Consider the following 27,994-nt stretch of genomic DNA (forward strand, 5'->3'; position numbering starts at 1 on the left):
TTGAAAGCGCCGGCGGGAAATCTGTTCGCGCCCTTCTCTGGTCGGTTACAGCGTGGACGCCACTGGAGCCCGCTGCGATCATCGCTGCACTTATGGCCGTTGTCAACTCCTCGCACATTATCGTCCACCTCTTCCACAGTCAGATGCTGAGAAACCGGGCGAGGAGGCTCCGGCAGCACGGTGAGGAGAGTGGCGCAGACCTCTCACAAAGCAGGGTACGCCGGGCAGTGGAGATCATGGTGGCAATGGGTCAAGTTCATGGTGTGGAACGGCGATTCTGGGCCCGGGAAACAAGCACAGACTGGTGGGACCGCATAGTGCTGCAGGTCTGGGATGACACAGAGTGGCTGCGAAACTTCAGGATGCGTAAGGGCACTTTCCTTGAACTGTGTGACTTGCTGTCCCCTGCCCTGAAGCGCCAGGACACAAGGATGCGAGCAGCCCTGACTGTGCAGAAGCGAGTGGCCATAGCCCTCTGGAAACTTGCCACGCCAGACAGCTACCGGTCAGTAGCGAACCACTTTGGCGTGGGCAAATCTACCGTGGGGATTGCTGTCATTCAAGTAGCCCACGCAATCGTTGAGCAACTGCTCTCAAAGGTAGTGACTGTCGGAAATGTCCAGGCCATCATAGATGGCTTCGCCGCGATGGGATTCCCAAACTGCGGTGGGGCTATAGATGGGACTCACATCCCTATCCTGGCACCAGCCCACCAGGCCAGCGAGTACATTAACCGAAAGGGCTACTTTTCAATGGTGCTGCAAGCTGTGGTGGACCATAGGGGACGTTTTACAACATCAACGTCGGGTGGCGGGCAAGGTTCATGATGCGCGTGTGTTCAGGAACTCTGGTCTGTTTAGACGCCTCCAGGCAGGCACTTTCTTCCCGGACCACAAAATAACGGTTGGGGATGTGCAGATGCCTACAGTGATCCTCGGGGACCCGGCCTACCCGCTAATGCCCTGGCTCATGAAGCCCTATACAGGCGCCTTGGACACTGAAAAGGAACTCTTCAACTACCGGCTGAGCAAGTGCAGAATGGTGGTGGAGTGTGCTTTCGGACGTCTCAAGGGGAGATGGCGGACCTTACTGACTCGCTCGGACATCAGCGAAAAGAATATCCCCGTAGTTATTGCTGCTTGCTGTGTGCTCCACAATCTCTGTGAGAGCAAGGGCGAGACCTTTTTGGCCGCTTGGGAGGTTGAGGCAAATCGCCTGGCTGCTGTTTACGATCAGCCAGACACCCGTGCTGAGAGAATATCCCAGCGGGAAGCGATATGCATCAGGGAGGCTTTGAAAGCGAGTTTCCTCGCAGAGCAGGGTAACCTGTGACTGTCCACTTGATTTTAAGAGAGCCTGATCATAAACCAAGTTTTCCCCACTTCCCAAGGACGTTTTAAAACTAAGGACATGTTTTAGTAATTAATAATAAATCTTTCGTTGACTTTGCATTTCTGTTTATTCGTTGAAACATGGAAGCATTCTGTGCTGGTTAAGGTGTGCACTGATGGGTGGGTTTGCAGGAAGGGGCGAGGGGTGCTGTCCTTGGATAGGGGTTACCATGACGGCTGTGGGTTTGGGCGTTGGAAGGGGGAGGGGTGTGGGGGAAGGGTGAGTATCTGCCCCTGGATGAGGTCTCTTTTTGGGGCTCGTGGCACCGGGGAGGATCGTGACTACGGTCCAAATGCATGTGAAGGGAAGCCTGCCTTTACATTCGGGGATGTCAGGCACCAGGACCCTGCACAAGCATACACATCAAGGAAAGACCCGGGGCAGCATACACCACACAGACTGTCCCTGGTGCCTAGTGACTGCAGTCTGTGTGTGCCCTGCAGTTGACCCTGCAGCCAAGTCTGTAGCATGGCACTGTGGGCTATGCAGTGACATTACAATTCCCCCCCCCCCCCCACAGAACAACAGACAGTCTTCTGACACCAGAAACGTGACGGAAACAGTCAGTAACACCAAACCGCTTTTAATAATGTAATACACAGTGGGGGGTTTGAACTTGGAGTTGGGACTGGTTGATGCTGTAAAGAAAGAGCTTGTACAAATTTACAGCGCGACAGTTGTCTCTAACATTATCGGTGTGCTGCGGTGCAGGGACAGTTCTCACGGCCCCTACCGCCCCTCCGTCTTGTCACTTTGGGTGAGGGGGGACAGGACTTCTTGGCGTTGGAGGGCGGTTGCAGATGCACTGCAGGGGGGCTCTCTCCTCCTGACTGCGGTCTTGCAGAACATCTACAAGGCGCCGGAGCGTCTCCGTTTGCTCCCTCATTAGACCAAGCAGCGTTTGAGTCGCCTGCTGGTCTTCCTGCCGCCACCTATCCTCCCGTTCCAGGTGTGTGCGATGCTGCTGACACAGGCTCTCCCTCGACTGTCTCTGCTCTGCCGCCTCCGCTCTGGAGCTGGCCATCAGTTCCTGGAACATGTCGTCCCTTGTCTTTTTCTTTCGGCGTCTAATCCGAGCCAGCCTCTGCGAGGGGGATGGCGGGGCAGTCCGGGAAGGAGCCGAAGCTGTGTGATGTGAAAAAGTAGGTGATTTCCTTGAACACATACATGTTTGCCAACAGTAAACACAGTCTAGTCAGTTTCAGTTAACAAGACCAAAGAGGGAACCAAGTCTCAGGAGATCTCAGAACTAGTCCGAGATTTCGGAATACGCTCTCATTGGCGGCGCCATTGCACTGGAGAGCGCACAAGCGAGGAAAGATAGCTGCATCCCTCTTGCACAAAGTCCTGGTAAGCCTTACAGTACATACTGCTTATCAGTTACTGGTTAGCTGTGCTCTCCTGCTAAAGGCAATGTGCAAAGCAGAAAGGATAAGCCTTTAGCAGCCCCTCCCGCCAGCGCACGGGAACGATCAATGCATGCTTGTTCTCTGTGGACTCTCGCACGTGGCTGTTAGGCGAGGGTCATTGTTATGCAACCTAATTGTAAACCATTAACAATAGTAACACTACACTAATTGCCCTACTTAGATGCAGTATTTGCAGACCGAGATCACCCTGAGGCGGGTCACTCGTGCCCAGAAAGACCGCATGTTACGGGACGCACTGCACAGACCAGGACCATATGCAGCAATGCTAGTAGAGGCGATGGTTCCACTCTATATTCGGATGTCCTGGCGTGGAAGAGTCTGCTTCCACGGAGCGCCCAACAAGCGACCTCTTCCGACGAACCTCATGCGGAGGCTTTGCGAGGAACTGAATGACACCTTCGTAGAAATGTCGCTAGAGGACTATTTTTCTATCCCCATTTGTGTGGACCTTCTCTTTATATAGTTTAATATATATTATAGTTTAATATTTAGAATGTTTTAATTTGTAAATATTTAGAATTTCTTAAAGTCCATTTGTGTGGACCTTCTCTTCATATACTTTAATATACATTATAGTTTAATATTTAGAATTTTGTAAATACTGTTTCTATTTTTTCTATAACAATGTTATAAAAAATAAATGTTTATACGTGTGTTGCACTTACCGCCTGATCCTTCCCCTGATTCCGAGTCCTGGTTAACGGCGGGGAGGGTTGGTAGGGGATCTCTGTGAGGGTGATGAAGAGATCCTGGCTGTCAGGGAAAGCGGGAGTGGGTTCCATGTCGCCTGCGCCGTCCTCTAAAGACCCTTCCTCATCTTCCCCATCGGCGAACAGGGAGGGGGAACTGTCCCGGTACACTATTCCGTCCTCGGAGTCCACCGTCACTGGTGGGGCACTGGTGGCAGACCCACCTAGAATGGCATGCAGTGCCTCGTAGAAGCGGCATGTCTGGGGCTGGGCTCCGGAGCGTCCGTTTGCCGCTCTGACTTTTTGATACCCTTGTCTTAGGTCCTTCACTTTCACGCGGCACTGCATCGCATCCCGGCTGTATCCTTTGTCTTTCATGGCTTTAGAGACCTTCTCGAAGGTCTTCGCGTTCCGCTTGTTGGAGCGCAGCTCCGAGAGCACAGACTCCTCGCCCCACACAGCGATCAGATCCTGGACTTCCCGGTCAGTCCATGCTGGGGACCTCTTTCTAGTCTGGGATTGCCCGGACTCCTCTGCTGGAGAGCTCTGCATCGTTGCAGGTGCTGCGGAGCTCGCCCCGATGTGCAACCAGAACGTCAGATTCAAACCGCCCAGACAGGAAAATGAATTCAAATTTTCGCGGGTCATTTCCTGTGTGGCTGGCCAGAGAATCCAAGCTCGGACTGCTGTCCAGAGCGTCAACAGAGTGGTGCACTGTGGGATAGCTCCCGGAGCTGCTAAGTTCGATTAGCATCCACACCAAGCCTAATTCGAGCTAGCAAGTGCGAATTTAGCGTTACTCCACCTGCCGGGGTGGAGTACCAAATTCGAACTAAAGAGCCCTCTAGTTCGAATTAAATGGCTTCCTGGTGTGGACGGTTGAGCGGTTAGTTCGAATTAACGCTGATAAATTCGAATTAAAGTCCTAGTGTAGACCAGGCCTGAGAGGGCATATCTAATGGGGTCAGTCCTGGGTCTGGTACTAGTCAATATTTTCAATAATTACTTGGATAATAGAGTAGAGAGTATGCTTATTAAATTTGCAGGTGACATTAAAATGGGAGAGGTTACAAGCCCTTTAGAGGACAGGATTAGAATTCAAAACAATCTTGACAAATTGGAGAATTGGTGTGAAAGCAAGATAAATAAAGACAAGTACAAAGTATTTCACTTCAGAAGGAACAATCAAATGCAGAACTACAAAATGGACAGTAACTGGTCGGGGCAGTACAGCTGAAAAGGATCTGGAACTTATAGTGGATCATATATTGAATATGATGCAGCTGTGAAAAAAGCTAATATCAATCTCGGCTGTATTAACAGGAGTGTTGTCTGTAAGACAAGGGAGGCAATTGTCCCACTCTCCTCGGCACTGGTGAGGCCTCAGCTGGAGTACTGTGTCTAATTCTGGATGCCACACTTTATGGAAGATTTGGAGAAGTTGGAGAGAGTCCAGATGAGAGCCACAGAAATGATAAAAGGTTTAGAAAATCTGACTTACGAGGAAAGGTTAAAAAATGGGACACGTTTAGTCTTGAGAAAAGAAGACCCGAAGGGAACCTGACAACTATCTTCAAATATGTTAGGGGCTGTTCTAAAGAGAACAATCAATTGTTCTCCACATCCACTGAAGCTAGGACACGCAGCAGTGGGCTTTATCTGCAGCAAGGGAGAATTAGGTTAAATATTAGAAAAAAATCTTTCTAATTATAAGGGTAGTTAAGACCTGGGCTAGGCTTCCAAGGGTGCTTGTGGAATCCCCATCACTGGAAGATTTTTAAAAACAGGTTGGACAACAACTGTCAGGAGTGATCTCAGTTTCCTTGGTCCCGCTACAGTGCTGGGAGCTGAACTTGATGACTTCTTGATGTCCCTTCCAGAAATGTCCCTACTTTTCTATGATCCTATGATTCAGATGGAAATCTTGTCTGTGTCACCTTGAAACTAGTGTGTTCTATATGGGGCTACCTTAAATCTATTCAGAAACAGAGGCTTGTTAAGGGCATTTTTCTACAGGCACACTAGATCTGTGCTCTGGGATGTTCATTGGTTGCATATTGGCTTCTGAATTGAGTTTAAGGTGTTGGTATATTGACCTATAAAGCTCTGAATGGCTGGAGGACTCTCTCTCTCTCTCTCTCTCCTCCTTCCCCCCTCCCTTCCTCAGTGACACTACTGCAGCTGTGCTCTGTGGAACCACTCAAAGTTAAACAATGTTGGTTTAAAAAGAGGAGATGCTGCAAATGCTTTCTCCATGGGCCAGTTGACTTTGGAACATACTCCCTTGATTGGATCTGAAATTTTTATATATAATTTTTTTTAAAAATGTCTCATCTTGAGTTGCATCAGAGCCCATCTATTTTCACAGCCTTTGCAGAGGGTGGGGTATTATTTTTGTGTGATTGAGTTTTTGGTTGATTAATGCTGGTTATAAAGGATAGGGACAGATTTTTGATTTGTGTGTATTTCTTTGTGGATGGGATTTTCAAAAACACCAAAAGGAGTTAGAAACACAAATCCCATTGACTTTCAATGGGATTTGAGTTCCTAAGTCACTTAGGGCAGGATTTTCAAAAGTACATGTGTTTTTATTTTTGATAAAAAGCATGGGGAATAGGTTTTTTTTACATGGGGGAAAAAATCACGTACACATACTAATAAAATATCCTAATGCAGTAATTCTGCAAAGAGTACCACAAGTTTTGTCTTTGCCTCCCAGCTGTAGCAGTTGGACAAATGAATCATACATTCAAGCAGTTCTTAAGCTCTCATATCTTATTTCTGCAGTACTGGGGATCTCTAGAGTATATTCAAATGTTTACCTCTAATGTTGTTTTGCTACGGATTGTGTCTCAAATGTTCTTGTAAAGTTCTCCGGATGCAGACTTTAGAAATGGTAACCCCACCACGAAACTCTAGTCTTGTTCAGATGTTGTGTAACTCTTGCTAGAACTCATTAACTTTTTAAGGAGGCTGCAATGAAAACACACAGATTTCAGGAATCCACCATCTTAAGAGCCAAAAATACCAGTCAGATGTTTATTACAAATCACAGTAATTGCATTATCTTTTTTTGCCTGTATTCCTTACTGAAGGTTCTTTGGCACTATGTTAAAAAAGAAAATGGGCTACTTGGATCTGAATCTTAATTCTAGCCTTACTGATCACACAGCAGGACACAATTTGTTAAAAATATAAATTAGTTCTCACTGTGTAAATTTCACCACTTTCTAATCTTTCCCTCTAATTTCTATATTGATTTGAAGTAATTGTTATTCAAGGAGTCACAAGCTCTTCCCTATGACCTTCTCATGATTTGCACTGATGCTCTATCATACTTGATTTGCATTTTAACTGTCAACGGTTTTTCAGCATCAATTACTGGCTAGAAAGGAGATTTTTGTTTGAGTAGTTCAGCTCAGCACTCTTTAAAAGTCTCATATTTCAAAGATCTGGAGTAATCTATTTTTAAAGTATATTTAATGTTTTGATAGAGCTGAATTTAAAACAGTGTGACGCTGTAGTCTCTTGATTCTGGGATGGCCAGGTGCGGAAGGTTAGCCTTGTGCTTAAGGCACTAAACTAAGACTCAGGGTTCCATTCCAAGCACTGCCATAGACTTCCTATGGGATGCTGGCTAAATCTGTGAATTTGTCCATGCCTCAGTACCCAATTTTCTGTGGGTAGATTATTTCTCTGCCCCTCTTGATTATATAAATTGTAAAGCAGGGATCGGCAACCTTTGGCACGTGGCCCGCAGGCCAGGCTGGCTTGTTTACCTGCTGTGTCTGCAGGTCTGGTCAATCACGGCTCCCACTAGCCACCGTTCGCCGCTCCAGACCAATGCGGACTGCGGAAGCTGCTCAGGCCAAGGGATGGAGCGGCAAACTGCTGCCAGTAGGAGCCGCGATCGGCCGAACCTGCAGATGCGGCAGGTAAACAAACCTCTCGGGCCTTGTGCCAAAGGTTGCTGATCCCTGGTGTCAAGTCTTACAGAGCAGGGAATATTTTAGTATTGCTGTGTGTACATGGCTTTCCACAATGGGGCCCTGTAACTGGTTTAGGTCTCTAATATGTAATGTAATAAATCTCTTAATAGCAGAGACAAGCAGGCTAGGGATGGTCTTATTACTAGATTTCTAATAATTGACTAACTTTCAGTGATGTCACACAGTCTCATCTAGTGGGTAGAGCAGAAGACTAGCTGTGTAATAAGTCACTTAGCCCATCTGTGCCTAAGGGCTTATCTACGCAGAGACTTAGGCCTGGTCTACACTAGGACTTTAATTCGAATTTAGCAGCGTTAATTCGAAATAACCGTGCACCCGTCCACACCAGGAAGCCATTTAGTTCGACCTAGAGGGCTCTTTAGTTCGAATTCGGTACTCCACCCCGACGAGGGGAGTAGCGCTAAATTCGACATGGCTATGTCGAATTAGGCTAGGTGTGGATGCAAATCGAACTTACTAGCTCCGGGAGCTATCCCACACTGCACCACTCTGTTGACGCTCTGGACAGCAGTCCGAGCTCGGATGCTCTGACCAGCCACACAGGAAAAGTCCCGGGAAAATTTGAATTCCTTTTCCTGTCTGGACAGTTAGAATCTCATTTCGTGGTTGGACATCGGGGCGAGCTCAGCAGCACCGGCAGCGATGCAGAGCTCTCCAGCAGAGGAGTTCATGTAATCTCTGAATAGAAAGAGGGACCCAGCATGGACTGACCGGGAACTCTTGGATCTGATCGGAGTGAGGGGCGAGGAGTCTCTGCTTTCGGAGCTGCGCTCCAAATAACGGAATGCAAAGACCTACGAGAAGGTCTCCAAAGCCATGAGAGACAGAGGATACAGCCGGGATGCAACGCTGCGCCGCGTGAAAATCAAGGACCCCAGACAAGGCTACCAAAAAAACAAAGCGGCAAACGGACGCTACAGAGCCTGCCACCAGTGCCCCACCAGTGACCATGGACTCTGACAATGGGACAGTGTCGATGGACAGTTCCTCGGCGATGTTCGCGGACGGGGAAGATGAAGAAGAGTTTCTGGAGGACGAGGCAGGCGACAGCGCTTACAACGCTGGTTTCCCCGACAGCCAGGATCTCTTCATTACCGTCACGGAGATCCCCTGCCAACCGTCCCCGGCCATTAACCCGGATCCTGAATCAGGGGAAGGAGCAGTCGGTAAGTGCTTTAACCATGTAAACTTTTATTCTTAATATAACAGGAATCTGAAGTATGTGAAAAGGAGGTCTCTCTATATATGGGGATAGAACAGAAATCCTCCTGGGAGATCTCCACGAACCTCTCCTGGAGGTAATCGAAAAGCCTCCGCAGGAGGTTCCTGGGGAGAGCTGCCTTATTGGGTGCTCCGTGGTAGCACACTTTTCCGCGCCAGGCTTTCATGAGGTACTCAGGGAGCATTGCCTCCCCGAGCACGGCTGCGTAGGGCCCTGGTTTGTGCTGGCTTTCACGCAGCATGCGCTCTCTATCTCCTTCAGTGACCGTCCTCAGGGTGATCTTGCTCGGAGACTCCTGCATGTAATTAGGGGAATTAGTGTAATGTTACGCCTGGTCCAAAGTATTTGTAAAAAATCTCCGGACAGACGGCATAGCAGAGACTCAGCATGCTGCTGCGTGACGAGTGTAATGGAAAGCCAAAGAATCAAATGGACGCTCATGGAGGGAGGGGGGACTGAGGACGCAAGGTATCCCAAAGTTCCTGCTGTCTCCGAAAAGGATTTGCATTCTTGGCTGAGCTCCAAATGCTTCTAGGGTCAAAAACCGTGTCCGCGGTGGGTCAGGGCATAGCTCGGCAATTTATGCAGCCCCCCAACCACCCCCAGAAGTGAAAGGGAAAACTATCCTCTCTTGACTCTTTTACATGTCACCCTATCTTTACTGAATGTTGCAGATAGACGCGATGGTGCAGCACTCAACACCAACATCCTTGCTCCCCCCACGCTATGGATGGCTGATGGTGCAATACGACTGGTATCCGTCGTCGTCATCATCAGCCTATTGGCACATGGGGCAGTGCAAAAGGACTGGTAACCATGCAGACTACCATCCGTTAGGTCGATCAAGGGCGCCTGGCCCTAATTTTTCCTGGAAGATGGTACAATATGGCTGATAACCATCATCATCATCGCCACAGGGGGCTGAGCTCCTTCAGCCCCCACCCTTCATGTGTAAAGAACAGATTCAGTTGCCCCTGGACTAGCAGCAGGATGCTGGGCTCCTCTCCTCCACACTCCTTAATGTCCTATCTGGACTATCATAGCAGCTGGAGGCTGCCTTCCACTCATTTCTCACTAACAAGTCACTGTGTCTTATTCCTGCATTCTTTATTACTTCATCACACAAGTGGGGGGACAATGCTATGGTAGCCCAGGAAGGCTGGGGAAGAATGGAATGAACAGGTGGGGTTGTTGCAGGAGCACCCCCTGTGAATAGCATACAGCTCATAATCTATGCAGGATCTGACACAGAGCAGCTGTGCTCTCTGGTTCTCTGATACAGTGGTTCTCTAGTACACTTGCCCATATTCTAGGCAGGACTGATTCTATTGTTAGATACCAAAAAGGAGGGATTGACTCAGGGAGTCATTCCCAATTTTGGCTTTTGCGCCCCTGGCTAAGAGCAGCCAGGGGCACTTATGACAGCAGCAAATGGTGCAGTGCAAAAGGACTGCTAACCATGCCCATCTTATTACCAATTTATGGTGTGGTAGATGGTACAATATGGCTGGTAACCATCTCTGCTGTCATGCAAAAGCAGAAGCATGCTGCTGTGTAGCGCTGCTGGACCGTCTCTGTCAGCGGCATCTAGTACACATACGGTGACAGGCACAAAAGGCAAAACAGGCTCCATGGTTTACACGCTGTGGCGTCTGCCAGGGCAATCCAGGGAAAACGGGATTGAAATGATTGTCTGCTGTAGCTTTCCCGGAGGAAGGGATGACTGACGATTTTTACCCAGAACCACCCCGAAAATGGTTTTTGCCCCATCAGGCACTGGGATATCAACCCAGAATTCACAGAGACAGATTAGACTGTGTTCATTCTTCGCAAAAATTTATCTTGGCAAGGAATTCACTCCCTTTTTCCCATCACACAGCTTGGACTGTCTCCAGACCCGCCACAGCATCCCCCTCACAGAGGCTGGCAAAGATTAGGCGGCGAAATAAAAAGACACGGGACGAGATGTTCGCTGAACTTATGGGGTGCTCCCGAGACGACGCGGACCAGCAGAGCCAGTGGAGGGAGATCCTCTCTCTGTACCAGCGCTCACACAGCGAACGGGAGGAGAGGTGGCGTGAGGAAGACAAGCAGGCGACTCAAACGCTGCTTGGACTAATGAGAGAGCAAACGGACATGCTCCTGCGCCTTGTGCATGTTCTGCAGGACCTCCGGCAGGAGGACAGAGCCCCCCTGCAGTGTATCTGCAACCGCCCTCCCCCGCCACAAAGTCCCATACCCCCCTCACCCAAAATAACCAGAAGGAGGGGCGCCAGAGGCCGTGTAAACTGTCACTGCACCCCAGCAGAGTGCTCAAGTACCCAAAAGCTCTCATAGCCTACATTTTGAAAAGTCCTTTCCTTCCCGCCTCACCCAAGCCCCCATCCCAGTTTCATCCCCTAACTGTCTAGTTGATAATAAAAAATACTTTTCTGTTAAGTACTGTTTCCGTCATGTTCTTTTAGAGGAGACTGTGTTTGAAGGGGGGGAAGGGGGTTGGTAATTTGACAGGACAATCACCTTTACCAGGGTACAGACATGGGGGCAGGATCAGCAGCAGGTCACACACACACTGCAGTCAGTACGCACCCTGGTCGGTATGGGAGGTGGTTTGCAGGTTCTGTGTGGGTGGGGGGGTACGTGACTTTGTAGCGGGGGGAGGGGGGGTTACAGATCTCATGCAACGGTCCCTGTCCTGGACCACAGAGCCACGCAGCAGAGGAATCTGTATCCGTCCTCCCCCGCCAAAAGGCCACATAGCCCCTGCACACAGAGTCCCAAAAAGGAGGGATGGCAGGCTCCGCTGAAACATCCAGTCCGGCACTGCAGACCGCTCTGGGAGCAGGAGCCTGTCATTCCTCGAGTTTACAGGCGGTCTTTACATCACTGCACACCCTACCCAGCACAGTCCCTGTCCCAGTTTCAACCCTGTAACGCAAAGTCATCAATAAAGAAACCTTTGTAAAGTTACAGTGGAACATGTATTTTATTTTTAAACGTGTGTTGGAAGTTGGGGAAGCGGGGTGGGCGGGGTATGTAACTGCAGATGCTAGTCAACAGTCACTTGGTAAAGAAACAGGGGCAGGTTCAGCTTCTCTGTAAAGAAACTGAACAGTCACAGGTCACGCTGCTCACTGCTTGCTGGTACTTAAAGAGTTCCTTGTCGCTGTGCAAGGCGCCTGCACAGAGCTTCACGAGCCAGGGCATTAGCGGGTAGGCTGGGTCCCCGACGATCACTATAGGCATCTGCACATCCCCAAGACTTATTTTGTGGTCCGGGAAGAAACTACCTTCCTGCAGGCGTCTAAACAGACCAGAGTTCCTGAAAACAAGCACGTCATGAACTTTGCCTGGCCACCCGACGTTGATGTTGGTAAAACGTCCCCCATGGTCCACCAGTGCTCGCAGCACCATTGAAAAGTAGCCCTATTTCTCAGCAGCTGACTGTGGAAGAGGTGGACGATAAGGTGCGAGGAGTTGACAACGGCCATAACTGCAGCGGGATCCGTGCTCAAAGTGCTGTGGCGCCCGCGCTGTCACTGAGCAGAAAAGTGCATGAACAGATTTCCCGCAGGCGCTTTCAGGGAGGGAGGGAGGGAGGGCGTGATTGACGGTTCAATGATGACAGTTACCCAAAACCACCCTCGACACATTTTTTCCCCCAGCAGGCATTGGGGGCTCTACCCAGCATTCCAATGGGCAGCGGGGAGTGCGGGAACTGTGGGATAGCTTCCCACAGTGCACCGCTTCCAAAGTCGACGCTGGCCCCGTTACTGTGGACTCAGACAGTCGAATTAGTGTATTTAGTGTGGATACACAAATTCGACTTCATAAGGTCGATTCCACAAATTCGAATTAAGTAGATTCGAAATAGTCTTGTAGTGTAGACGTACCCTTAGTGTGCAACAAGCTGGGGTGTGAATATATAGCAATTAGCCTGCTGCTTGCTAAGTTGCTGTGTGGATCCTGCTACTGTGCACTAAAAGTTCTTCAGTGCACTTTGACGTGCACAACATAGTGTGAAGTTCCTAAATGGTTATAGATCTGTTTATAAGTATCTGAAAGAGTACTTGAGAGTATCGTGCCAGAGTGATTTTTCAAAGCTAGGGTATCCTAGAGACCATCTAGAACAGGCATATGGAAATTAGTTCTTTATATGGAGCTGCAAACACCTGATTGGTGGGTTAGAGTATCTAATTGAAATATAGTGAGACTGTCAATGAGACTTATTCATCTTTATCTACCCAGGTGGTACATTCAGATGCTTTAAGCTTGCTATTAACTGTGAAACAAATAAATAGGTGAACAAACCAGCATGCTCTAGTACCATTGCAATGTCAGAGTTCAGAGAGTTACCAAAAGGCAACTGTTGGGAGCCCACAAATTAACTTGACCATTGTCTGTTTTTCAGGTATGCAAACTTCCAGTTAGAATAACTTACTTCGCTGATTTTCTGCAGCCTGTTGATTAAGAGACAGTTTAACCCTATGATTTTAGGATCAGTACATAGGTGATCTGTATGTTTGTATCTCCAGAGACTACTGGACTGCCAGTTTGCTTGTGAGATGGATGACTGATCTTTTGACATGACTGTCTGAAAGTGTTTCTTTCAATTATCTGAGTGACTGACAACTCAAAAGATTACACATGGAAGCATCCTTGGTTATGTATAAATCAGTTTGATCAGCAAACATGGAAGTGCATCTGATTATCTGTATTTGCTAATGATGTACACACAGATAAGAATGATTGGTTATTTCGACTAGCCTTATCTCACATGATCAAACTATAATCAATAGCCAGTATGGCAGGCTATCTCAAACAGCAGATTTATGGACCTTGGGCATGGTATAATAGCCAGCATACAAATTAAAGGCACTTTGTACTGTTTTTACTTTTATTCTCAAGTGTCCTTGAGATGCATTAGCTGAACTGGATAACATAACATAACAAAATAGAGATAAACAGGTCTGTAATAAATCTAAATGAAACAAATTGGAAATAATTAATGGATAGGATAATCTAGACATTAGGTTGAAATGGAAGGCAATAGATTTCTCTTTCCCTCTGCAAAGTGAAGCTTTTTAGCAATGTAAATATAGCCAGTCTGTGTATTCATAATACTGAAAACAAAGTGCAGCTTTCTGTATTTCCTTACATAGAACCCTTTAGTGTTGTTACTTCTGTCGCTTCTAATTTGAGACTCTAAGATGGAAAGCAAGAATAGAGGTCGAATACAGTCTGTTTAGTACAAGCTGTAAAAGTGAAACATTGCATGCTTAATGTTTGTTTGCATTGTAGTGATATGTACAATATATAATACCAAATGGCAGTTCCACAGCTTCATTAGATAGTAGTTTAAAAAAAAACTTACATATTTCTTTAAAATATATTTGCAGCACATTTTTATTAACCTTTTGAAATTAGTACAAAACCTGTACATTCCAGAATTATGTTTTGTGCATTGCAAAGATGAGAAAATCACTGTAAGTTCAGAGAGCTTTTAGAACATTAGTTAAATTATCACAATACTTATGTATATTTATGTGCATACATTTCACTTTAACAGTTTTTAGTGTAACATACTTTTGACTCCATGTTCCTTTTCTTAAATAAATGGCAGTAGGGGAGTCCTGTATTTAGATTGTGCCTCTTCCCAGTATAATGAACAGGTTATTTTCCTTCCCTCCCTCCCCCCGATTTGGAAGCTACCATTTTGTGGTCCAGAATTTAGGCTTTTTTTAAATAAAAGAGTCACTAGCTCTTTCAATTGAGAATGTAAATTGAGACAGAATGAAGGGTAAATGGAGAGTCTGCAGACAGTTGAAACAATTGCTTTGAGAATTATGGACTTTCCTCATTCATCTCACAGTGGTGCTAACTCTGAAGTCAAATGACAGATTAAATATTTCACAGCTGACCAAAAGGAGAGGAAGGAAAAGACAGTCATACAGACCTGTTGCCTCTCTCATTATGGCTGGGAGGCTCCATTTTATAGCTACTTCCCAGACGGCTCTGACTAGGCACTTCATTCTCCTGGTCTGGAGAACTGAAGTGATATCCTGTGCTGTTTCTACATGAGTGGGGCCACTCTAGATGGACTCTAACAGTAGGAACTAGCTGCGAGGACTGTCTACACAGATATATAGGCTAGAGCACAGCCCACTACCCAGCCATAGCCATAGACTTGGAACTGGGACTAGAGCAATGCTGGATAGCGCTTTAGCCATCTCTCTTGGGCTGCAGAGGCTTACTATCAATTACCAGTAAACAGCAGGCAGAACACTCCAGCAGGGGAACAAAGCACAGCCAGAGCTGTGCATTTGTTTATGGCAGGAAGCATTTGACCCCTCACCCATGCTGGGACAAGAAATAACCAGCAACCCAGCTCCAGCCCTCTACTGCTCCAGGACAAGGAACAAATGGGGCAGAATCTCAAGGAGCTGCTGGAGTCACCCAGGGTGATTCCAGAGCCAGCTCGGAACAGAGCAATTCCTGTGTTCCTGCAGCCATATCACACTTAAGTTCTGGTAATTATTGTCATTTATGTAAATAAGGCAAGGTATAGTCTCCAAATATGCAAATGTGGGCTCAGGTAACTTAAATAGAATTGCCACATTTCCTAACCTTCAGCCTTAATAAGATATGTTGGTATTATGAAGGTGAAATGAGACTTAAGTCATAGTTTAACTCCGAGTTGGAGAACATTGCTTTTTGGGCTGAATTTAGGTGAATACTACTAATTTTTCCTTCTTTTTTTTTTTTTAACCCCTTCTGATTGACTGTTGACCAATGCTGTTACACTAATCCTTCAGGCTGCACTATGTATATTTCTGGTTATAGTTAAATCTTCATTGTGAGGAAGCAGATGCAGTCTATGCCATTTTAAACGTTCCAATTTTTAAGGACTTGATAAACTTGTTTCATGGCATTATGTGGTTGGGCAGCATGGAAACTTAAAGGTTTTAGTTGGATAATTGCTATGGCCTTAAAGTTAGGATTTCCCTCTGTAAAACAGTGGATGTGAACTTTTTTGATGTACAAAAATGAAATTTTTCTAAGATGAAAGCTTAATGATTAGTTCAGTGCCTAACCTTGTACCATTTTCAAGTTCTGAATTATTGCAGTCCGGATTACCAGGGAATTCCAGATCGTTAAAAAAATGAAGTCACTAATCAAGCAAATCAGATACGTTGTTTTCTTTTTAGATACTACTATAATTACCCTTAATAACATCTACTGAATGTTTCATTTCATTTCATTTGAACTTTTTTTTCTTACCATAAATATATGAAATTATTTCAGTTCTGTTTACCTCCTAAATTGCAAATATTTTTCTTATTTTGATACTTGTTACTATGTTAGAAGTGCAATTTTTAAATTCTTTAGTTTAAACTGATCAAATATACCTAAAATGTTTTTTTGACAGTGATTAAAATATACCGTATTTATCGGCGTATAACACGCACAGGCGTATAACACGCACCTTCATTTTAAGGGGGAAATTTCAGGAAAAAAACTTAAATTTCAAATAAAGGACTTTGAAGCAAAATAAGGGTAGCTCAGAACTTGTTTTATTAATATTATTACCACTTATAAGGTAAATAAGGTTCGCGGGGAGGGGGGCTCGGGCCGGGCCGCTCGGGAGGGATGGGCTCGGGTACCTAATTTAACTGCAAGATGTGACTAAGAACATATTAAGTGTCACAGTCAGGGACCCGTTGGGTTCAGATTAGGTATTACTTCACTTATACTAGGGTTAAAATGGGAAGGAAAAGAAGTGGTGACTTTTTTTTACATTCTGGGTCTTATTCACATGAGATGCCACTAAACAGACTGTGCAGATCTTCATAAATGAAAGTCTTTCTCTGCTTTTTCATGCTTGGATTATCTATAAAATACAGTAGTTATCAATGTTGACATCATCGGGCTTTGGCACCAATAACCTACTGAGATGAATAGGTGTCGATCACAGCTCTCAGGATTGCTGTTTTAAGTACTGTTTTAAGAGTCTGTGCACTCTGGCAGACATTACTGCACCTGTTTATAATGTGAATTTTTAAGACCTACAGATATAATACTGTGTAAATGAGAGATTAGATTCTAGAGCACAAAATGGATGACTTCAGAAAAGGCTTGCTGAGCTAAAGCAAACTAGTCTAATTCAACCTCTACTTGTGCTTCCTGATAATGAGTTTTAAATGATAACTCTTATGCACTAAGGTTTGCAGTCTCTCAAAAGTGTTTGTGTCTCCAGCTAATCCCCTCCATTATCCGAAAAAGAGAGATATCCATTCTCGTTGCTGACTTTATGGAGAATGTGCTAAAATTGACATGTTCTAATGACTGAGTTAGGCAACATCATGTCTGGGATGTCTGTCTGGGATGTTTATCTTCTAAAATGTTTGTGGGTTGTTTTTGAGAGTTAAATTTTGTGGTAATTTTTAGGTGTCAGAAATGCTCCTGAATGATAACATTTTATATTGGACGAAACACTGGCACAGGTTGGAGGTGATGACCGTGTTGGAGACTATCAGTTGCTTCCCAATGAATGGGCTGTAAGTTAGGTGGAAAGGTACCACTTCATACTGTGGCTGCAAATATAAAATGCACCAGGGAAGCAGGAAGGAAACTACAAGGTGGGCAAATGCCTCAGAAGATAAGAACTTTGCCACAACTACTTTGTTGTATAGTAACAGCCATTCCTAAAATGACTTCTCAGTTTGGCTATGCCTGTTCTAGTTCAGACTTGGCAGAGTTTGTCACACACCAAAGAGGAGTATGAAAAGAGCAGTTTTCAACTGAATGCCAAGAAATCCCATCAGACATGCGGGACTGTATCCGATGGACAAAGTTAATGTGTCTGATGGTCTTTCTGATAAGGAAGAGCACAATTCTGAAAGCAGGCCTGGAGATTAAACCCAGAGTGACAACTGCATTAATGGACAGGTCCCTGCAAAGATAATTCATATTTCCAATTGCTAGTGTATATTTTCCAAATGGTATGATACCCTAGTCTTGAAGGGTCTGCTATCCACTACAGATCCCAAAGGCTTGTTTCTATTAATTCTTCTGGCAATGTGTGTTATAACAAATTCTGTCATCTACTGTACTAAATCCTTTGGAGTATGGTAAAAGAGAAGATGTGTTTGGATTCTGTGAATACAGCTGATTTCTTGAGACACTCCAGGGGATGGGGGAAAGACATTTCACCTTAAGCATCTGTCTGTTGTTGTTGGCATCTGGCAGTCCACGTGCCCACTGCTGGTAAGAAATGAGATGAAAATATACAGTTTCATTTGTAATATTCTCTCCCTAGCTAGCTTCTAGTACCAGCTGTTACTGAATTAAGTAGTAATGATTTGTCCTAAATGGTCTGGTGATTGCTACCTGCCAGAGAAGCATCTGGAAGAAGCTGTACATATTCCTCATTGCCTTTGATTTGATTTGTTTATCTTTCTCTGCTCTCTGTGTGGTCAAATCTCTTGTTCTTTGGTGGGTTACATAGTGACTCTAACACAATCTTCATAAGGGCAGTTTGGCTCTACATCAACCCAGGTTGCATACTAGAGAGACCGTCTGCCTGAGACACTCTCTCCTGGCATTGCTCCTTGCACATGGGAAGTGCGCATCCACTAGGATGGAGCAGATTACTTCCTCTGGTGTGCAGGCTCTGCTTTGCAGGCTGGGACATGGCCGTGCCTCCTTACTACCCCTTTTTCAACATCCTGCTTACTGGGGGAGTAGAAGCGCATGGTGCCTGTGCTCCCCAGAGTGCAGGGATTTCAGGGCACTACTGTTGTGAGCAGCCTTCAAATATCCAATCAAGAGGTTGGCTTCTTGCTTTCACCCCTGCCCCTGCACAGCTGCAGAAGGGCAGCTTACTACGAGGCCATAGATTTTTTTGATACAGTGAGTTATCAAATGTGAATTCTCCACTCCCCTTCCCCTCTTAACCGATGAGTCAAGGTTTTGATGTCTTGGGAGGACATTCAATCTTAGTCAAATTTTATAATACTAGAGTAGATGTAAAGCAGGGCTTTCACAGACCTCTTGTGCTGGATAGTTATTTTTAGGGAGAAGATGAGGTGGTAGGCGCTCCCTATCAAAATGGCTATGGTTTTTTCAGTGCCAAAGAAAGAGGGTTTTCTCAACTTGCTTCCTAATTCCCCCCGCAAAAAAGGGCAGCTGGAAGCTCATCCACAGTCTCTGCCCTCACAGCCACTGTATTTACATTTGCCAGACTCCACTTTTGTTGCCTGCAAGTGTGGCTTGGAACAGTGTACTCACCATGCAAACCGCCCATGAATGCCATAGTAACTGTGCCCACCAAAGGAGCCTCATCTCTACTATGGTGGAAGAATCCCCATCATGTATAAATGGATATTCCCTTCCTTTCCCCTTCACCAGATAAGGTGATTATTACAGATGCTTCCTTTTCAGGCTGCGGGTGGGACTCACATGGATAACCACACAGTGCAGGGCACTTGGACTTTCAGAGAGACCAGCATGAACATCAACATTCTGGAATTGCAGGCAGTCCAGGAAGTTTGCAAAGCCTTTCTCCCATTCATTCAAGGTCACCATGTCCTCATCATGTCAGACACTATAATGACAGTTTTTTTATATCAACAAGGAAGGAAGGGCAAAATCCATTCCCCTGTGTGCAGAAGCAGTCACCCTATGGAACTGGTGCATCGGCAGTCAAATCACACTTTCAGCAACTCATCTTCCAGGGGATCATAATGTGCTGGTGGACTCCCTTGGCAGACGCTTTGCTATCGACCATGAGTCAGAGTTACTCCACTTTAGTAGATAGCATTTTTGCTCCATGGGGATCCCCAGCAAGAGACCTGTTTGCCTCTCAAATGATCAGAAATGTTCCAGAGGGGCCATGGAACTTCAATCTCAGAGCTACGCTCTCCTCCTTCTGTGATCAGGCCATCTGAGCTATGCCTTCCCTCCTTTACCACTCCTACCTTGGGTCCTGTGGAAAATTCATCAAGAAAAGGCGCAAGTCATCCTCATCACCCCCAACTGGCCCAGACAATTTTGGTGGCCATTGAACTATGTACAAACTACATATCAATAATTTTATGCAATAGGGGAGCATTGTTTAACTGTTTCTAATGCTGCCATATGCATGGGACAAAATACATCTCCTATGTTGCCCTATGCACTGTATTTGGCATGTCCTCATTGAAAAACAATATGTCAGTGGATCATTTGTACTTAAACGAATACTGTAGCTCAAGGCTAAAGTAATATCTTTCAGCTGTACATTTTCACTGTCAGTGGGAATCTGGGATGGTGACCCAGGTGCTGTCTCCTGTCTTCCTAAAATGTAAAACTCATGGCTGAGAAACACTATGCGTATATATGCTGTGTTGAAAAGGTCAATATGAATTTGGAAACTGATGTATGCTTTGGGGCTTTTTCATGTCATTACACTGAGCTCAGAGGTAAATTCATTGTATTTTAGTATAATCCTTCAAACTTAAGGCTATTCTGATTCTATTAAATAGTGTGTCACTGAAAGTTTCTTGAGGACAATGTTTTCTAATACTCAGTGTAAATAAATTCAACAGACCTGGTCTTGTTTAATCTTTCTTTTTCTCTTGAATTGCTGGCACATTACCTTATATCATGTGAAAGGCATTTTGTCCTCTACTGTCAAGCAAGCTTGATATAATAATGGAGCATTTTGAAAAAATCAATCAAATACTATGGCATCCTCGGGGAATATCTAGTTTAAGTGTGAGAATGTGAGTGTGAGAGATTTATGCAGCTTGAAAACCAGCCTGTTTTTTTAACAGCTTGTAATATACACCTCTACCCCAATATAACGCGACCTGATATAACACAAATTCGGATATAACACGGTAAAGCAGCACTCGGGGGGGGGGGGTGAGGTTTTGCGTGCTCCAGCGGATCAAAGCAAGTTCGATATAACACGGTTTTAGCTATAACGTGGTAAGATTTTTTGGCTCCTGAGGACAGCGTTATATCGGGGTAGAGGTGTAATAGGGTCTACCTTTCTGCATTGGGTAGTGTGCAAATATTTAACTTATTACACATTGATCATTGTGCGTTGAAAGATTTTAAACAGTAAACACTTCCACAATTATTTTACCAATTACTGTGGTACTTTTGAAAGTAATTCATTTGAGTTTTATATGTTTACATTTTTTTTCATGTTGTGTTAGTGGTTTGAAGTTTTTTATATTCAATTAATCAATGTCACTTACACTCTTGTAAAGAAGATTTATTTGGCTGTAGTGATGCAAACACCTGTGTAGTTGCTTCACTGCAACTTTCTAACAATAAATTGTAAGTTGATTTGTAATATTCCTATTGTTTGGAGGGATCACCTAAAGGTGAAATCAGAGCTACCTATGTGTGAACTCCTGTTTATCATACATTTGTCAGCCAGCTTCTCTTCTTCCTTTCTTTTCCCAAATATACACACACATTCATAACTATGATGTGTACTTATTTGGTGGCATCTTCACATAAACAAGATGATTTCTCATAACAACTTTTAGAATTGGTCTTGGAGATCCAGGGACTGGGTAAACTACATGACAGAGTATTTCAACTATTTAATAAATATTCCATGTGTTCTGCTAGAACACTTAATGTGAAGTGTATTAGAACTTTGGATTTGATCGTTATCCATGTAAGTAGTAGAAAAGAAATCCAGTCACAAACTTAACTTCTTAGCTTGTTATCCTGCAATATCCTGTCAGAGACTAGAATTGCAGCCGTTGCCCCTGTTGTGTGTTTGTGATGTCCAGTAAAGAAGTTCTTCTAGTGTAGTGGAGGATGTATGCTGATTCACTAATGATTTGTGACTATTTGCAATAACTGTTTCTAGACCTGCACTGGGAAGGAGAATGAATCGTATGAATCTGGGTTTAAGAACAGTGCTTGTAGGCCAAGGGATGGGTTTTGTGATGTCCAATTATAAGCAATATTTGCAGAGTTGATGCGACTCTGAATGAGCACTGAATGAAGGTCAATGGTTATATTGACCATAGAATGGTCTCTTTCAGAAACCATGATTGTTCCATATGCAGTATTATACAACGAGAATATTTTATGAGCTAACATAAAAAATAAGTTATTCAAATTGTTGCACAAAGGAGAATTGTTCTATTAAGCATTTTAAAGAGTTTTTTGTATTACAGTTTTTTAAAATGTAAAGTGTATTTTCATGCTGTACATCTGTTCTACCAAGACAAAGCAGGTTGGCATATCTCAAGAAACTTTCCTATAAGCCAGAACAGAAAAATATCTTTTTAAGAACTGTATATTTGGCGGGGGGAGAGTCCAGGCTCTGCTTGCTTCACACTGATGGGGCAGCTTGCATCAATTCTCTGGAAATAAGCTCCAACAGGTATTCCTCCTTGATGGTCCATAAATCACTGAGAGGAAAGCATGTTTGACTGATGGGAGTAGTACATGAAAGAGTAGGAATTACAGAGCTGGTTTTTGCTCAAAAACACTTACACTTCTCAAGGGTGAAGAGGATAGAAGCTATCATCACACTCTCTGGAACTGACTGGTTGGTTAAGCAGCAGTAGATTCATCTGGGAAAGGATACTGGACACTCTTAAATCTTTAGTCACAAAAGCCCATCATGTATGGATCTGTGTATCACTAAGGAAAACTGGAAAGTTAAGGTTTGCTCTCACAGGTAACCATAATAGGAAGCGGTAATGAGAGGCGACGTTCACATTTTTCCTGACTTTGCTGGTTCAAAAGGTGTAACAAGACTTAGGTCAGTTTAGGCCTTTGTGAGTCATGATGTTGTGCTGTGCAGCTCTAGTAAGTATAAAAATTGATTATGACTCTAATTCAGAGGGGGAGGGGGCTCTCGTGAAGTGATGCCTCCAATATGGTGGTTAACCACCACTTAGTCTTTAGCAGTCACCGTAGTTATAAGGTTTCCAATCCTTTGGATACCAGTCCATCTGACATAGCTGGCTCTCCTACCTTTTCCTAGTTTGCTTGTGATCATACCTGACAATATGCGATCGGCAAGCAATGTGTCTGCAGAAGATGTTATTCTGTTACCTATGGTCTCCAATTGTACTGTTTTTCAAAATTCATCCTTATTGCCACCTCATCGTTTGCAGTTTTGGTTATCCAGCCAATTTTTAACATTCTTCTGTGACACCAGAACTTGAACCTCTGAGTTGTCTCTATGTCCTTTGTAAGATTCCGGCTCTCACATCCGTGCAGGAAGGTTGATGTAGCGATGTGGTCACCCGCTCCTGCCCTGAAGGGCTTAAAACAGCCCTTGGAGAGGGCTATGGTAGGGGAAACCTGGGCTGATTGGGGAAGTAGCCACAGCTGGGCCATGCCCCAATCAGGCCACAGCTGGCCCTATAAAAAGGCTGTGATACTCTCTCTCTAGCCTTTGAGGAGGGGTGGCCTGGCTGCTGGGGAGCATACCTGAGGTGGAGCAGGGCTGGGGGAAGGCCAGAGGAGCTGGGGAGCTCCGGCCTGGAAACCCCCCAGGCTGCAGGCCTAGTATAAGGCCGAATAGGTATTGGGTTTGCAGGGGGCAGCCCAAGGGCAGAGGAAGGCAGCAGGCCCAAACCCTCCTTGCCAGTGATGAGTGGCTTATACTGCAGTCTGCCCCAGGGAACGGGGGCTAGTTGGTGACTGGCAGTAGCCTACGACTGAGGCGAGGTGGGGATAGGAGGTGGGGGTTCCCCGGGGAGGGGAGACCCTGAGACTGAGGAGTGTCCGGCCAGGGGGCAGCACCCCAGATAACAGGGCACTGGAGTCCAGGGAGGGACACGGGCCAAGCGACAGTGGGACACCGGCCTGCAGAGGGCGCTCCGGAGGCTGGAAAGCTAATTCCCTGAGACAACCAGCAGGAGGCTCCGCCGGGTGAGTCTACACACCTTACAGTTGACACTATGTAGCACTTCAGCAATCTAGTGTGGATGTGCAGTTTTAACTTTCAACAAAACAGAGGTCTTTGAAAGTCAGTGAAAATTTTTTTGCAAGCTTTATCCTTCTCCTGATTTTTGTCGCATCTCCTGTCTGATGATGTTATTCTTCTTAAGTAGGGGAAAGTAATTAATTCAAAAGATATTAAGCTAAAAATCAGTATATTACAACAATCCTGAAAGTGGGTGAGAAAGAAAATCCTTGAAATCTCTTCCCTGGAAGAATAGATGGATAGTTAACATGTATCTCAAGGGACCATTCCAAGTTAAATGACCCATTAACACCCTTCCAGTCATGAGAAGGAAGGGAAGTGGAGGAGCAATTGGCGGGATATGTTAGTCGATTGTCATAAGTCATGAACCCAATGTCTGTTGTTCAGTCCATGATTTAAAAAACAAAAAAAAGTGGGTTATGACAACTATCTGTAACCCACTAAACTCTCCCTGCCCTCTCCTGCTGCTTCCCTCCCCGTCCTTTCCTTCCTATCACTGGAAAGGTGTTAACAGGTCACTTCACCTTGAGTGGTCCCTTGAAATGTGTGTTAACTACTTATGCTAAACAGTCAGTTCCACTTTGTATTTAGCTGTGACTCTTTGAGTAAATTTCTCAGATCAGAAGAGTTCTGTGTAGGCTCGAAAGCTTGTCTCTCTCACCAACAGAAATTGGTTCAATAAAAGATATTACCTCACCCAATTTATCTCTCTCATATCATGGGATAGACATATTACAGCAACACTGCATGCAGTATTGGCTCAGAAAGACATTTTGAGGTTTGCTTTCTGAAAAAAATGCTCTGGTATGTAAAATTATTTTGGTGTGTACCTGTTTTCTTTGTTACTTGAGAACATGGAATGAGGCAAGTTACCTGGATATGAGCAAATGTGGGTAAAGGTGGCAGCTAAAACAGAAGACGATTGAATAGGAGTAGGGAAGGATGAATCACCTGTACATATGGCATTGGTGAGAACTGCTGAAATGCTGTGTACAGTTTTGGTGTTCACGCTTTGAATGTTGGCAAAGTAGGACAGCTGCCAGAATGATTTGAGGTCTGCAAAATGCATCACAATTGCTTAGTGTCTCAGAGAAGATTAAGTGGAGACTTGGTCAAAATGCAGAAGTACCTACTCAGGCAAAAGAGTATCTGATCCTAGAGGGTTCTTTAGTCTATCAGACAAAGTGATAACAAGATCCAATACTTGGAAACTGAAATTGGAAATAAGGTACAATTGTAACTTTAACCATTGGAACAGTCTATCATGGGATGTAGTATAATTTGTATCATTCACAGTATTTAAATCAAGCATCCAGTGACATGCTGTAGTCCCCCTTAAATTACTGGGCTTGATGAAGTAATTACTGGGTAACGTTCTATGATCTATGTTTTATGCAGGAGGTCAGACAAGATCACAGTGATCCGTTCTGGCATCAAATATAGGAGCTAATGAAAAAGGCAGCTATTAGCCCACTTGATGATTTGTGGTGCAAGTGAAATGATAGAAGAGAGATGTAGAAAAAGAGAAAGTGTGGCTTTGTGATTTAAGCAGGGCTTTGGAGCAGAGCCCGGAGCTGGAGCCCGGAGCAGTGGAGCTGCAGGTTTTTGCTTTGAGCTGGAGCGAAGCTGGAGCATAGCTCCAAAGCCCTGGATTTAAGGCAGTGGAATGGCACTTGGAAAACCTGTGTTCTTCTGTGTTCTTGGGCAAGTCACTTAATTTCTCTGCCTCAGTTCCCCATCTGTAGAATGGGGGTAATAGTTGTCTATTTTGATGGTAAGATCTTTGCAAAAAAGATTTTCTCTGTGTGTCTGTATGATGCTTTGCACAGCAGGGCCCTGATATTGGCTGGGGCCTTTATGCACTACTATGGTAAAAACACACAGAAATATTATGTATCAGTCAGACTAACATGAAACTTAGTAAAACATGAGCATGTCATATAATAGAGATGGCCAGAAACTAGAATTCCCTTCCTCTGGGAAATTCTGAAATCTCAGAAACAAAAAGTCATTCCAAAATGGAACAAAAATGAAATTTCCCACAGAATGGGAATTCTGAATTTGTGGGGGGAGTATTGAGGGGAGGCGGAGGGGAATCCGACATCTTTGTTTTGACCTTTCTGAAATGTCTCCAAGGCTACCCAAGCTCCTGAAGTTCCAGCGGCTTGCCAGGTGGGCTGCCTCTGAGTCCAGGATCTGAGGCATTCAGCCTGATGGCTCTCCCAGAGCTAGGAACCCTGGGAACTCCAGCGAACCCGGCTGCAAGGGGTTCCAGTGTTCCCCGTATCATGGCATCCTGTCAGGCAGACTCCCTGGGTATTAGAGCTCCTAGTGACTCCAGGGAAGTCTTTCAGCCCCAGGAGGGACATTTGTGTGTCATGACCCCCTGGGTCTTGAGTCTGGGTCCACTGGGTTCCTAGTTGACTGTTGTCTCTCTGCTCCCATCTAGTGGTTTGTTATTAACTAACTGAGCAGAAGAGACCATGAAACCTGAACTTACATCCTGGAGGGCTTCCCTGTGCCTGACTGGAGCAACACCGTGAATTCTGATGCATCAGGGCTTCCTGTTTAAACTCAAAGAGGCACAGGGAGTTGTTTGCACAACTGGATTCTCTCTGGCTGCTACTTTGGACCCTGCCTTCTTGCCTGAGTCCTGAATGCTGGTTCCCTCTTTGTTCCACCTTCCTGCCTTGTTCCTGATCCTTGCCCCTTGTTTCTGATTCCGACTCTGACCACTAGACCCAGCTGCCTACATCCTGACCCCCACACTGCATTGTCATTTCATATTAGCCAAAGGCGCGTCCTCACTGAGCTAGGGATTTAGGATAGGAGGCTGATCCAAGAGCCTTCTCCACTCTTTTCAGGGGCCTCCAATTTCCCCCTCTTTTTCCATTCTCCCTCCTCACTCCTTTTATCACAGCTATGGTGCAACATGCACCTTCAGCCTGTTCTGAAGGGGATTCCTCTTGTGAGGACTGTGCTCAGGAGGTTGGGGGCCGGGGGTATTCCTGACCATTAAGCAAATCCTGGAACTATAGTGCAGCAAGTCTGAACCTGACTTGCCTCTTCCCTTGCTAGGATCCTCTCCTGTGGTCGGAGTTGTCAGTATGACCTATCTTACAACCAGTTCTTGCCTTATCCCTCAGGTTGGGAACAAGTGAAGGAAGGTGTGAAGTACAGTAGGAGGCAGGGAAGAATTAGCATGGAATTGAGAGGAGGAGCGAGGAGAAAGTGGAGCCACAAGGAGTGATGGGGAGCGTAAGGCTACTACATCCCAGTGTATCTGCAGATGGATGTTGCAGGTCCCAGCTGAGAGGGAGATGGCTGGGGAGGGGCAGGAGATGGGATTTGGAGCACATGTGGTATCTTGTTCTCTTTATGGGGGCATGGAGAGAACACATGATAAGGAGAATGTCGAGGACACATTTACTAACATTTTGGCCCTTGGCGTGTTAAATATTAATGCCTCCCTAACTGTTGGTGTCCCTCTGGGATACTTGCAAGAAACTATCAATATTTGTTTGCAGCCCTGTTGTTAAGCTGCCCAAAATGAGGACTGAGCTAAGTCCTTTGTACTTTTCAGAACAATCTTCAGTATATTTGCAGGCACACTTAGGCTCTGTATTCACAGAGGATCAGGATGCGTACTGAGACTGTAGGAGAGAGATGTGCAACTGAACAAGAGGTGGCAGATGCTATGGTTACAAATCAGAAGCAAGTCCTTGTGGAGACTTTAAATAGGTATAAAGGTTAACTGGATGCAGACTTACTAAAAATCTAACTGTCCTATGCTTACATTGATGATAGCAGGAGCTGGATGCATGGATTAAAGGGCTGGCCCTTAAGGCAAATATCTCCTCTTCACCTTGAACTCTTATGTGCAGTACAGATCTGAGGCATATTCTGTCCTTGTTCCCTGTGCAGAACTTGCAAGGATTTCAGTGTCTACCTTTGGAGTCTCTCCAGTGCAGAATGCCAAAAAGGGTGGAGAGGAGAACTGTACTCTTGAAATACAAACACAATCAGATTAATGCATGAGGGGGGAGAAGCACTTTGATGTATATTAGTTGGTGACTGTACTAAATGCTAGGAATATGTTACACCAGATGTAGAGATTAGACATGTTTCCCTGAGAGAGAGGAAGGAAGAGAGAGACAAAACCTCTGAAGTCCGTGAAGTTAATCTGGTTTTGCACTGGTGTAACTGAGAACAGAATCTACCCCAGTGTTATAGCATGAGATGCACTTAAACATTTGCATTTTCTGTTCACCTAGTAAGAAATGGCCAGTATG

At 45.2% G+C, this 27,994-nt stretch overlaps 1 protein-coding gene and 1 long non-coding RNA gene across 4 annotated transcripts in view; one reads left to right on the forward strand and one right to left on the reverse strand.

Moving 5' to 3' along the window:
* ATP10B (ATPase phospholipid transporting 10B (putative)) overlaps positions 1–27,994 on the forward strand; it is a 235,171-nt gene that overhangs the window by 42,177 nt on the left and 165,000 nt on the right. The window lies entirely within an intron of this gene.
* The window catches only part of LOC123376478, a 111,449-nt gene that overhangs the window by 27,506 nt on the left and 55,949 nt on the right, over positions 1–27,994 (reverse strand). Inside the window, exons 1-2 of one of the 2 annotated variants that reach the window (XR_006581803.1) lie at positions 6,722–6,825; positions 6,334–6,484 (exon numbers count right to left, since the gene is read on the reverse strand). This is a non-coding gene — a long non-coding RNA (uncharacterized LOC123376478). Of the gene's footprint in view, positions 1–6,333; positions 6,485–6,721; positions 6,826–27,994 lie in introns of those variants that run through there. The other variant, XR_006581802.1, reaches the window with a different exon arrangement.

Source organism: Mauremys mutica, chromosome 8, assembly GCF_020497125.1.
Source record: "Mauremys mutica isolate MM-2020 ecotype Southern chromosome 8, ASM2049712v1, whole genome shotgun sequence".
NCBI classification, from domain to species: domain Eukaryota; kingdom Metazoa; phylum Chordata; order Testudines; family Geoemydidae; genus Mauremys; species Mauremys mutica.